At 46.7% G+C, this 12,877-nt stretch overlaps 1 non-coding gene across 1 annotated transcript; it reads left to right on the forward strand.

Annotated features, from left to right (window-relative positions):
- The first annotated feature begins 870 nt into the window (after positions 1–870).
- On the forward strand, positions 871–977 carry LOC141602978 (small nucleolar RNA R71). The gene has a single exon (XR_012524880.1). It is a non-coding gene; the product is annotated as a small nucleolar RNA R71 (small nucleolar RNA).
- Positions 978–12,877: the final 11,900 nt, after the last annotated feature.

Here is a 12,877-nt window from a genome sequence, read left to right on the forward strand (position 1 = left end):
CTCAAGTGAATGGCACTAACCGTTTCATGTCTAGGGGGATTACCTTGAGGCGGTAATTGCCCCTTTTGCCTTTGTGAGTTTGAGGATGCTAGTTGGGTCAATTGTGTTTCCAACATCTTGGTGTGAGCTAGAATGTTGTTGATGGTGGTATTCTTTGCTTGGCTATCCTTTTGCATTTGGGTGAAAAACTCTTGTTGATTTTTTTGCATTTGAAGGACCGCTTTTTGGACATCAAAACTTTGGTCATTGTGGTGATTGTATGGATTTTGATTTTGGTAACTTTGGTTTTGATTGAAAAAGGGTCTTTGATTTTGATTCCTCATGGGTGGTGGAGTGTATGTTGGTTGAGGATTTTGGACATTTTGGCTCTTGTATGAGAGATTTGGATGGAACTTGGTATTTTCATTGTAAAAATTTGAATAAGGGGTGCCACTTTTGTAAGCTTGGAAAGCATTAACTTGTTCGGTTGTTCCCCTACATTCACTTGAGTCATGACCCAAGGTTCCACAATTCTCACATATCCCGCTTGGGATTGATGAGGATGCCGTCATGGCATTGACATGATGCTTTGTTGATTTTGAGTTTTCCTCAAGCCTAGCCATAGCTTGTTCAAACTTCAAGTTGATTGTGTCAATGTGAGCACTAAGTTGAGCACCCAATTGAGTAACGGTGTCCACTTCATACTTCCCTCCTCTAGTAGCCTTGCGAGGCCTACTATATTGCGAATTATGGACCGCCATTTCCTCAATCTTGTTCCATGTTTGATTGTCATCAACTTCGGTGAACATTCCATTTGATCCCATATTGAGAATGTTCCTTGAATCTTCATATAAACCATTCCAAAATTGTTGTACTAAAAACCATTCGCTAAGTCCATGGTGAGGACATGAGCGACAAATACCTTTGAACCGCTCCCAAGCTTCATACAAAGACTCTTCATCCCTTTGCTTAAAACCCGTAATTTGAGCTCTTAGCATATTAGTCTTTTCCGGTGGGTAGAATTTTTTGTAGAAAGCTAGAGCTAACTTCTTCCAAGAATCTATTCCAAGAGTGGCCTTATCAAGGCCCTTCAACCATTGCTTTGCGGTGCCGATTAACGAAAAAGGAAATAAGACCCATCTTATTTGGTCTTGAGTCACGCCCGTTTGAGAGATAGCTTCACAATAATCACAAAATGTTTCCATATGAGAATGAGGGTCCTCACTAGGCATTCCCCCGAATTGGCTCCTCTCAACTAGTTGGATGAAGGCGGACTTGGCAATAAAATTACCGGTGAGATGTTGTGGGGTAGGAGTACCATTTGGTAAATCCTCCTCGGTGGGTATAGAGTGTGACGAGAATTTAGGCATTGTAGGTGGATTTTGTGGGATATTGTTAAATGGGTTCTCTTCTCCTTCTATTGCGAAAGGATTGACAAACTCACTAGTGGGTTGAACAACTTCACCAACACCTCCCAAATTCCTCCTAACAAGTCTCCTATTATTCGTCAAGGTTCTTTCGATTTCACGGTCAAAAGGTAACAAATCTCTTTGTAACCTTCTAGACATGCAAAATATCAAACAACTAGAAAACAATTAGAACAATCCTTGAGGAGTTTTACTTCCCCAAGGTGAAAAAGACACAACTAATAACAATAAAAGAAATCTTAAATCAATTAAACACCGTCCCCGGCAACGGCGCCATTTTTGATCGATGCCATTTGGTGTTCACAATTAAACATATGTGGTCGTTGGTCAATGGTCGATACAAAACACAATTTATACTTCACAAACAACTCTACAATTAGTAAAGAGGCAAGTAAAGGTCGGATCCCAAGGGACGGGTATTGAAATGAAGATTCTATTGCAACTAGTGGTGTCTAGGGGTGTCACAAATTGGGTTGATGTAGAAGGTCACTAAACTAAAGTGATAATGAAAATAAACTAGCAAGGTAAATAGAATAAGGGATGTAAACAATTGATTAAAAGCACTAGGGTGTCATGGGTTCATAGGGGATTCATGGGATATGATCATACAAACATGTTTTCAAATTATAAGCAAGCAATTATTGTTGTGATGGATCGAGTTGGGTTATGTCTTACAATCCTAGGAAAGTTTGGGTCCCGGAGCCGAATCTCTTGGATTGTACAACACCTACAAGTCGACTTAATCTTTCCTACTCAACACATGCATGGTCTAACAAGACTCGAGTTGGGTTATATCTTACAAGTCAAGTTGAAAGGATAGAAGATGATAGTAAATGCAAGGATTCATAGGCTTAGCATTTCATCAAATATAACATGTGCATGTATTAAGATCAAAACAAGCAAGCAAATAAGATATGAAAGCATATTAATTTAAGCATGAATCATTCCCCATGTTGGTTTCCCCTAATCACCCATTAAACCCTAGCTAAGAGACTACTCACTCATTATCATATTGATCATGCTAGAAAGGTTGTCAATCATACTAACATAATAAAACATGATGAATAAATGAAAGTAATTAGCAATAATTAAAAAAAGGGATTAAGAGATTATACCTACTAATGATTCCAATAATAAAGATGCAAAGAATAATAGAAGAACTTGATGATTGATGGAAGGTTGTCAATCTCCCAATAAACCCAATAATCTTCTAATTACCCAAAATAAATGAAGAACAAGAGAGAGATTCAAGAACTAAAACTTGGATTAAAACTAGATTAATATTTGATTACAATATTGAAGAGAGATTTGATTGATATTAACTACTCTAAATATTGATAAGAAGAACATGCTCCTCTAATTAGACTAATGGGGTATTTATAGTGAAAATTAGGGAGGATGCATTAGGGTTAACTAAGGGCTAAACTAGTAATTACACTTTTTAAGTTGAGCAAGGAGCCTCCGGGATTATCCGAGAGAAGGGCTTCTCCATTTCGTAGTTAGAAGAACGAAACTATCTTTGTCTTTGTGATCCGCGGGCCGGGAGTCGGGACGGCCGGATCAGGGTGGACGATCCGAGCGGATCGGGAACAAGACGCTCGGATCTGGGCATGGGGAATCCGAGCGGATTCCTGGTGAGGACGCTCGGACTGGCAAGGACGGACGGATTCTCTACAATCCGTTCGAATTGTAGTTCAGCAGCTTTCTTCTTCTTTTTTCTTCCCTTTTCTTCACGAATTCCTTGGGGATTTCCTTGGGGACTCAAGGATCCTTTTCTCAACAATGCTCTTCTACTATGCTATGTACAAAGGCCTTCTAGTCTTGTCTCTCCTTGATGCTTGGTCATTGAATACGATCAATTTAGCCTTGTTTTGCCATGAAAATGCAAGATTCTTACTCCTTTCCTACCAAGGGATCAAAATCTCAAAGAATATGCAAAACAAAGAACTAAAGATAAGAAATGACCCAAATAGGCACTAAAAAGCATGGAAACAATGGTAATTTGGGGGCTAAATATGCGCTAATTATGGTCACATCAAACATACAAACACGTTAGACAACAAAGCGGGGGCCAGTAGAGACCCCCGAAGTAGAGGAAACATAACTAACGTAACTACTATTACAAACAGAATTTAACATAACACAAAGACGACGCTTTTTAAACGGTGGGTGGAAAAGGCAATCAAATTGGATTGAGTCTTCGTCTTTCCTCTTAGAACACACAACCTTCTCTGTAGCGGCAAACCTGCAAAAAACAGATGAAGCTCTAAACGTCAACATTGACTTACCCTTTATCTTAGGTCGAACCAAGCTCGAACATTGTCGGTTAAAAGACTTAGCCTGAAATCGGCTACGGCTACAAGCACTCCTTGAATGCGTCTTCATGGCCGTGAAAACAAACATGTTATGACATGGCAAGGGGGTAGAAATGACATTCTCGCGGGTCCAAAATAGCTCCTTCAACTGTGAAACTTCGCTAACCATACAAATTCGATCTAAACTTCCCACGGTAGACAATCGAGGTCTCTTAACCTCATGATGATCAGAATCTTCATCATCAAAATGAATCAGATTGTTGTTGCTTGCTAGACCAACATCCATATTTGTATAAGGATTTATGGGCAAAGGAGAAAAAGAGGGAACTACTGCTTCCCGTGAAGGGTCTTCATGGGGAGTTCCCATCAAGATAGAATTTTTTGTGATGAGGGGTCGAACAGTTATGGAAGCCCCAGATTTGGGATGGAAATATTGTAGATTCCTCCCAAGCTTCAAGGTCTCGTAATCCTTGGCTGATAGAGACAATTTTTTGTGGGTTTTTTTTTGTTGGTGAAACTGTATTTGGAAGTTCCCTGATCAAGGGAGACAGAGGCGTTACTATCATACCCAACTGACTTGGAGGGGTAAGGCTCAGTAATGGTGGTGGAATCCATAATCACGTCTGAACTCTCGCAACCAACATTTTGCGCACAGCTAATTTCATTTTCCAACAACTCCAAATTACTACAAGAGGCGTCAGTCACAACATTATCATGCTCAATCTTGTTGTCCATTTCGACAACATGTAAAGGTTTCTTAACTTTCATGTCTTTGCCAATAGGATCAAAAGGAGAAGCAACTCGTTTCCCATTGGGATTCACAAGTAGGCAATCAGTCACAGAGCTGAGTTCACGAGCAACATCCTTATTTTTCGGGTCAAGTTTCAAGGCATGCTCTAAATCATGTATGGCCTCCTCAAGGAGATTCAATTTCTTTAAGGCAAAGCCTCTACGATACAAAGCTTTTACATTGGAGGGATCATAGTTTAAGACAAAATTACAGATACCTCGTGCCTCATTATAGCGAGTGAGTTTCAACTCGGAAGCCGCTAAATTAAGGACAAGGGATAAGGCAAGCGAAGCTGCCACAGGTTCATCGTCTGTGGGTGGAATGGCTAGAAAGCAGCACAATTCAAGAGCTAATTTATAGAGACTACCAGCAAGGGAAAATTTACCGTCTTTGAAAAGAGAATTACCGCGATCTTTTATAATATGGATAGTGTAAAACGAAGGCTCCCCCAAACTCATAATCCAGTTAACCAAGTCACCATCATCAACAGCGTTATCATCACAACCCAAAATTTCACCAAGATTAAGAAGGAGAGACATATATTCCATTGTAAAAGAGCTTAACCGATAAAGGGATGAAATTGGAATAGGAAGAACTCGGAAAAACAGATCAAAATCTAGATAATAAGAAGCCGGAAACCTTAATTGAATTAAAAGATCTTACAGATAAGATGCGATCCCTCTATTCCAGCACCGACTTCCTGCAACTTATGCAAATATAAGGAGACTCGTCGCAGCATAAACACCCAATTGCCCCCCTGGAAAGCATAGAAATCCAAAAGGAGAGGGGGAAAACTGCAAATAAGAGCATAGAAAACTGCAAATAAAGAGGATGCCGGAGAAGGAGACTCTCGCCGGCGACCAAAAGTAGTAGGGTGAGGCCGCCGGCGAGATACGAGGAGATGTGATAGAAAGACGGTGGGTATTTTTGGGGGTTATTTTTTTGATCGGTGGGATAAGGATATTGAATTATTGATCCTTATCATGAATTAATATGAAGCGGACTATTGCTTTTCATAATGTGAGGCCAACTAACTTATGCCTATGTGTAAAGTTTAGCACTTTGGGTTTGAGGATGAGGGGTAGTATATTAATAAGTGTTTTATTACAGTAATTCAGAAATTACTCCAGGGATAATGTTGGTCATATTTATTATCTTATATTACCGTGGTTTTCGAATTGATATTTGTTCGTGACAATTATGTTATACTAGTACTATTTTTATAGTGGAATTTATTCATATAGACTTATGGGTTTTACTTCTGGATTAAAAGGATTTTGCCATAATTTTTAATTTTGATCTTATATCTTGTTTCATTTAAGTTAGCTTATACTCCCTCATATTTCGAATAACTGTCCCATTTGTCATTTCCGTCTATTCACATAACTGTCCCATTTACCATATTTGGACATGTTTTTTGACATTCCTACCCTTGCTCTTTTCTTTATTTACCACCCCAACCACCCATAAACCATCATATTCAATACTTTTCATTATTTAACTCTTATATTCTTACCCTTATACAATACTTTTCATTATTTTAACTCCATTTCTTAATTTTCGTGCCATTGTCCAAATGAGACAGTTATTCGGAATAGGAGGGAGTATTTATTTATAATTTTATACAAATAGATGTCAGTTTATTGTTTTCTTTGCGTTTGGAAGATTGACCTTGATGGAGCATATTCTGCACCGTTGACCAAGTCAACATATTGAGTAAGGTCAAAGATATCCACAGCAAGTCAACGACTTAGACAGCCTAGCCGATGAAGCCCATCGGCCTGTCTCTCGGTCCTCGGCCAGACAACTAGCCAGCCGGGACACATATCCGCGTACTCATATCCAAGACCCCTCGGCCGGCCTGCCATAGGTCCATCGGCCGAGGGTAGACTGGTCTTTCCACCTGCTAGCCACTTGGCCACTTGGCCACTACGTGACAAAAGGTGAAAGTCTATAAATACTCCTCAACCTTCATTGAGGAAAGGATCCAAAAATCTAACCTAAATACACTATTCATCTGGTAACAACTTCCTTATCTCTCTACGATATATTTAGCCAAGTAACATACAACTTACCCCTCTAAGTTTACTGACTTGGGCGTCGGAGTGAGTACGCTCGGCCAAAGCCGAGCCCTCAGTTTGTTCATCGTTTCAGGAGACCACAAGGAGGAGTCGAGCAAAGACGTCATTCTACAAGCCACGGGTGGTAACTATACTTGCTCTGGAATTACACCCGGAACAATTGGCGCCGTCTGTGGGGAAGACACTAGAAGCTAGTCATAATCATTCCCAAACAAAAAATAAATAAAACACAAAAAACCCACCCAAAGAGCCAAGAAGATGTCAAAACAACAAGAGGTATTCGTAACTGACGAAACCGAACCACACCAAGATGAGACCTTCCAAAATTCTGGAGTTGCGCCACCCTCCACCGGCGGGGTAATCCAACCAGAATTTGGGATGCCAAATATGCCGGATACACCGCCGCCCGCCGACCAGGTTACCATCATGGGACATGTGGTTGATGCGGCAAAACTGAGGATGCTCCTGGACCTAATTGGGAGTACGTCGGCTCACACTGTCACGCCGACAAGAGCGGCGGAAACCGTCCAGGAGACCAGGGCCCAGAATGTGACTCCAAGAAACTTGAACGGAGCATTAGGAGAAGCTGACCATCTCAAGACACCGGAGGAGCCCAAAGTGGCCGTGGTAGACCTAAGTCCTTCTCGCACTCGTGAGAGGACCGCGTCGTCGCGGCACAGACGAGGCACGCCCCGGAGGAGCGAAAGAAGCCCAACTCGCCAGAGTTGGAGAAGAAGCCCGACTCACCAGAGTCGGAGGAGAAGTCCCTCTCGCTACGAGGAGAGAAGCCGGACTAGGAGTGCGAGGAGCCGATCGCCGCGTGTCGTTCGACATGTGGTCAGACAGCCCCTCAGTGCCTATGTCCTTGAAACCGCCGTGCCAACCAAGCTGAAATTGCCGGCGCTCGCATACAAAGGGGATAGCGATCCCACCGACCATGCTGAAGCCTTCGAGTCGTACATGTCGGTGTGGGAACGGCCCGACGAGTGCAGTGCGAGTCTTCCCAACGACCTTGCATGGGATGGCTCAGAGTTGGTACAAGGGGCTGCCCGATGGCTCGGTATACTGTTACGCCGATCTAAGGGACGCCTTCTTAGCCCAGTACTCTTGCAATAAGAGGAGAGCCGTAGAGACGTCGGACCTCCTGACTATCAGACAGGAGGGCGATGAGTCTATGCGAAGCTATGTAAAGAGGTTCGACGCCAAGGTTCAACAGATTCGGGAGATTAATTTCGAATTAGCAGCCTTCGCGCTGATGAAAGGCCTCCCAAGGGGAGCCTTAAAAAATGAGCTCATCAAGTGCGGCGGCCTGACCTTAGATGCCGCCCGAAAGTTGGCTGACCAAGCCATTAAGGTGGAGGATTATCACAAAACCTGGGTAGGCCCAAGCGAGGCTGAACCCTCAGAAAAGGATAGCCGCCAGGAGCACAACCCGGATGGAGGACGCCGTGACAATAATGGGTCACGGTCCGATGAAAGACGCCGTGATAACAATAGGTCACGGTCTGACAAGTCCACCAGGAAACAGAACTCGGCTGGTGCCGGGGGGAGTTCGGGAACGTACTACCAGCAGCGATACAAAGACCGCACCCCCCTGGTCGTATCGGCCGCCGAAGTTTTCGCCCTGAGCAAAAACGAGGGCCAGAAATGGGAAAGGCCACCCAAGCCAAAGGGAGACGGTGACACGAGCCAGTACTGTGAGTATCACGGCCACATCGGTCATCTTACTGACAACTGCCGGCATCTGAAGAACGCCATTGAAGAGATGATCCGAAAGGGGAGCCTCGGCAAGTACGTTGCCAAAGGCCAAAAAACCGACGCCGGCGGTTCAGACAAGAAATCCGTCTTTGAACGGATAGGAGTGATCCACGTTGTCATCGGGGGCAATGAGAACGGTGGGTCCGCTCATGGGCATAAACGGCACCTGAACGACCTATATCAGGCCATCAACTTTGTTCCCAACACAGCGGTCCCCGCCTCCAACATCCCCGACATGACTATTGGGAAGAAGGACTACGCGGGAGTCATCGCCCCTCACAGCGACCCACTTGTAGTCCATTTGGACATATCCAACCACCTGGTCATGAGGTGCCTAATTGACACAGGCGCCTACACGAACATCATGTTCAGGGAATGCTTTCTCAATCTCGGTCTGAAGGTCGAAGACTTAAGCCCCAGCACCAGCCCACTGTACAGTTTTTCTGGGGCCGGCCTGGTACCCCTGGGGTCAATCAGACTGCCGGTGATGTTCGGCAAGGGATATGCGGCCAAGAATGTCCTAGCCGAGTTCATGGTCATTGACGGCTCGTCCGCCTACAACGTTCTCATAGGCCGAGTCACGCTAAGCGAGGCTGACGCGGTGATGTCCATCCGGGCCCTGACACTCATGTATGTCTCGGACCGGGGGGAAGCTCATAAGCTCGTCTCCAAAGACGAGAAGGACGAAGTGGTCAATATCCAGATATCTGCCAGAGGGTGCAACATGCAATCCTTCAAAGTGGCGAAGAAGTCAGAGAAGGGAAAAAGCCCATCCTTACAAGAGGAGGGAAACTTCATGGAGGCGACCGACGGCTGACTAGGGAGGATGCGTCTTTGGTACGGCATGAGGACACTGACAACCTCGGGAAAACTCTGTATAGCGGCGGAGGTGTCCAAGACAGCTGTGGACACCCCGACGCATGTTTAAAACTAATGTAGAATAAATCCAAGTTTTTCATCAAAGTGTTCATTTTTCCATAGTCTATATCAAGAAACGGACGCCGGATCACACTGTCACATCGACAAGAGCGGCAGTCTATATAAAGAAACGGACGCCGGCTCACACTGTCACATCGACAAGAGCGGCAGTCTATATCAAGAAACAGACGCCAGCTCACACTGTCACATCGACAAGAGCGGCATCGTCAAGAAGAAGTAGGCGCGTCGCATCACCCCAAGTAGTAGACGCTACTAGAATCACCCCAAGAGGTAGACGCCGCAGCAATCACTCCAAGTGGTAGACGCCACGTTAGACGCTATCAAGAAACGAACGCCAGCTCACACTGTCACATCGACAAGAGCGGCAGTCTATATCAAGAAACGGACGCCGGCTCACACTGTCACATCGACAAGAGCGGCAGTCTATATCAAGAAACAGACGCCAGCTCACACTGTCACATCGACAAGAGCGGCAGTCGTCAAGAAGAAGTAGGCGCCGTCGCAATCACCCCAAGTAGTAGACGCTACGGCAGTCACCCCAAGAGGTAGACGCCGCAGCAGTCACTCCAAGTGGTAGACGCCACGTTAGACGCTATCAAGAAACGGACGCCAGCTCACACTGTCACATCGATAAGAGCGACAGTCTATATCAAGAAACAGACGCCAGCTCACACTGTCACATCGACAAGAGCGGCAGTCGTCAAGAAGAAGTAGGCGCCGTCGCAGTCACCCCAAGTAGTAGACGCTACGGCAGTCACCCCAAGAGGTAGACGCCGCAGCAGTCACTCCAAGTGGTAGACGCCACGTTAGACGCTATCAAGAAACGGACGCCAGCTCACACTGTCACATCGACAAGAGCGGCAGTCTATATCAAGAAACGGACGCCGGCTCACACTGTCACATCGACAAGAGTGGCAGTCTATATCATGAAACAGACGCCGGCTCACACTGTCACACCGACAAGAGCGGTAGTCTATATCAAGAAGCAGACGCCCCGACAATCACGGCCAGCGCAGTTGATACTCGCAAAAGTGATCAGAACGCCTTAAAAGCGTTTAAGCACAGTCGGGATGCGCACTCCGAACTGCCGAGGCAGAAGCAAAAAGACCTCGGCTAAGCCAGAGGCAAAGTGAAGACGCTAAGTACAGTTGATACGCTCAACTATCAGCGCAAGGAAAATCAAAGCGAGGTAAAGACCTCGGCCAAGCCGAAGGCGAAAGAAACGAACTCTTATTAAAAATAATGAGTTACAAGTGAAGAGAATACAGACGACGGCCGTCCCCATAGGGATAAGCCCAAACGCAACCTACCAAGAGTTTTACAAACAATATACAGGGAAGGGAAAGCAAAAAGTTACAAGTATGTCATTTGAAGAGCCAAAAGATGGCAGGGAGGAAGGGCTTAATAATTGGCTCCCGAACAGCTGAAGCTATCCGAGACGCCGGGTGAGCCTGGTGACGACCGCCCGTCTCCCTATGCCTGTTGCTACTTGCCATCAGCAGCGGTAGCAGTATCTTCTTCGATGGGCAACCCAGCAGCTTTCTTAGCAGCCTCGGCCTTCGACCTTATCCTCGGCGGCCTCGGTGCCTCATTCTCTCGGCTTCCTGCTTGGCCTCCTTAGCTTTCTCAGCAAGGGTTGCCTTCTCCGCGGCCGCCTCTTTCTCTAACTTCACCCTCACCGCCTCCTTGGCCTTCTCCACCGCGGCTTGCTCCTTTGCTTCGAGCTTGTCGTCAAACAGCTCGTCAAATTTTGCCCCACGGAAAGGAACCATCGAGAGGAAAGAGCTCCCCAATCACCTCCCTGGCAGCTCCTTCGGCCAAATCCCGGTATTCGACACACATGTTAGGGAGCATGACGGTTTGGAGCATCTCAATGTCCTCCTCCTTCTGCCTGATGATGGCCTCTTTGCTCCGAATCACCTCCCCCTGGGCCTTAAACAGGCCCCTGGATTTGTTCCTCTGCTGGAGATAAAGGTCGGCGTGCCTCTGAACAAGCTTACACTTCTCCAGCAGCTTAGCAGCTTCAGCCGCCGCAGCCTCGGCCTTGGCTCTCTCAGCAAGGACCTCCTTTTCAGCGTCCTCCCTGAGTTTTCTCTCAGCCAAGAGCGCCCTCTCAGCATCTCCCCTAAGCCTCCGCTCATCGAGGAGATCCAGCTTCGCCGACACGGCCACCTGCTTAGTGGCATTAAGCTCAAGAACAGACTGAGCCACGGCTTTCTCCTGCTCTATGATACGAGCACCGGTCAGCTCGTTCCACCTCGCCAGCTCCTTGATCAGCTCCGTGCCTTCCTCTATAAGCTGGGAGACGGAAGCCTTATGGGATGAAGAGCCAATGGTGACCCTTTGATCACCAGCCTGCACTTGCTGGGAAGCCTTCTGGGATGAAGAGCCAACGGTGACCCTTTGATCACCGGCCTGCACTTGCTGGGAAGCCTTCTGGGATGAAGAGACAATAGTGACGTTTTGATCACCAGCGTGCACGGGGCTCTTCTCCACTCGCTGCTCATTAAGAGCCGCGGCCGACGCCGAATAATCTGCACGAAATCCAATTAAAGCATCCATGTCAACATACATGGACATACCGGAGAGCCTGCCATCAAAAACGACTGATAAACCGGTTAAATCCGAGCCACGGGATAGATATGTACCGTGCTTGGCCCTCTTGGCCGAAGGACGCGCTTCCTTGCTGACAGCAGCATCAGCAGTAGCCGGAGCAGGCACCTTCCTCTTGCGAACAAGGGGAGATCCCTATGCATCGGAGTCACCATTGGTAATATCGACGATTTCCACCGTCTCCTTCTGAGCCGAAGGGATGGGAGGTGGAACCGGTGCCGACGCCGTCGCCGCCGAAGACTTTGTTCTCCGCGTTCGGCGCGCCATGCTACCAACAACCTTCGCCTGGGCCGCCTCCATACTCAAGCCCTTCAGCTGTTGCTCCATGAGATCACTCGGCGGTGTTCTGCGGTCATGGGCTAAAGCCTTAGGGTGCAAATCAACAACGGTCTTATCCTTGTTCAGCCCCATTCTCCGAAGGATATCCTCAGGCAGGTCCGGTCCAAAGTGGTCTGCAAAGGAAACAAGGCAAGAGTTAAATAGAAGAAATAAATAGAAGTTCAACAGAAACGTCGAGAGCAGAGATGGGCCTCACACCGACCCCACTCACCCTGCGCTAGGGCCGGTATGAGGCCGACATGGCAGAGCGGCTCATCCTGAAGAACGATCTGCGTTGGGGGAATCCATCTTTTCGGCACCCCCCTGTCCGCCTCAAAAAGCCTCATCGCCAGCTTCTCATCCGCACTAAGAGGGACCTTGCTGGCATCCATCTTAAGCTTCTTCCGGGAAACCCATCTGTCATGCTCCGCCTTAGTCTCGCACCGCAAATTAACTTGGTGCTGGAAGGACCGGGGCAGCGGGTAGTCATTTGGCACCTCAACATACACCCACCGATCTCTCCAGCCTTTGCAGGAAGAAAGTTTATCAACGGAGACGTAACCCGGCTCCATTTGTACACTATACCATCCGACGCGACCAGAAAACGGCTTGAGGTGGTGAAGCCGACGGAATAGATTCACCGTTGGAGCCTCCCCC

Source organism: Silene latifolia, chromosome 9 (genome assembly GCF_048544455.1).
Source record: "Silene latifolia isolate original U9 population chromosome 9, ASM4854445v1, whole genome shotgun sequence".
In the NCBI taxonomy this organism is placed as follows: Eukaryota; Viridiplantae; Streptophyta; class Magnoliopsida; order Caryophyllales; family Caryophyllaceae; genus Silene; species Silene latifolia.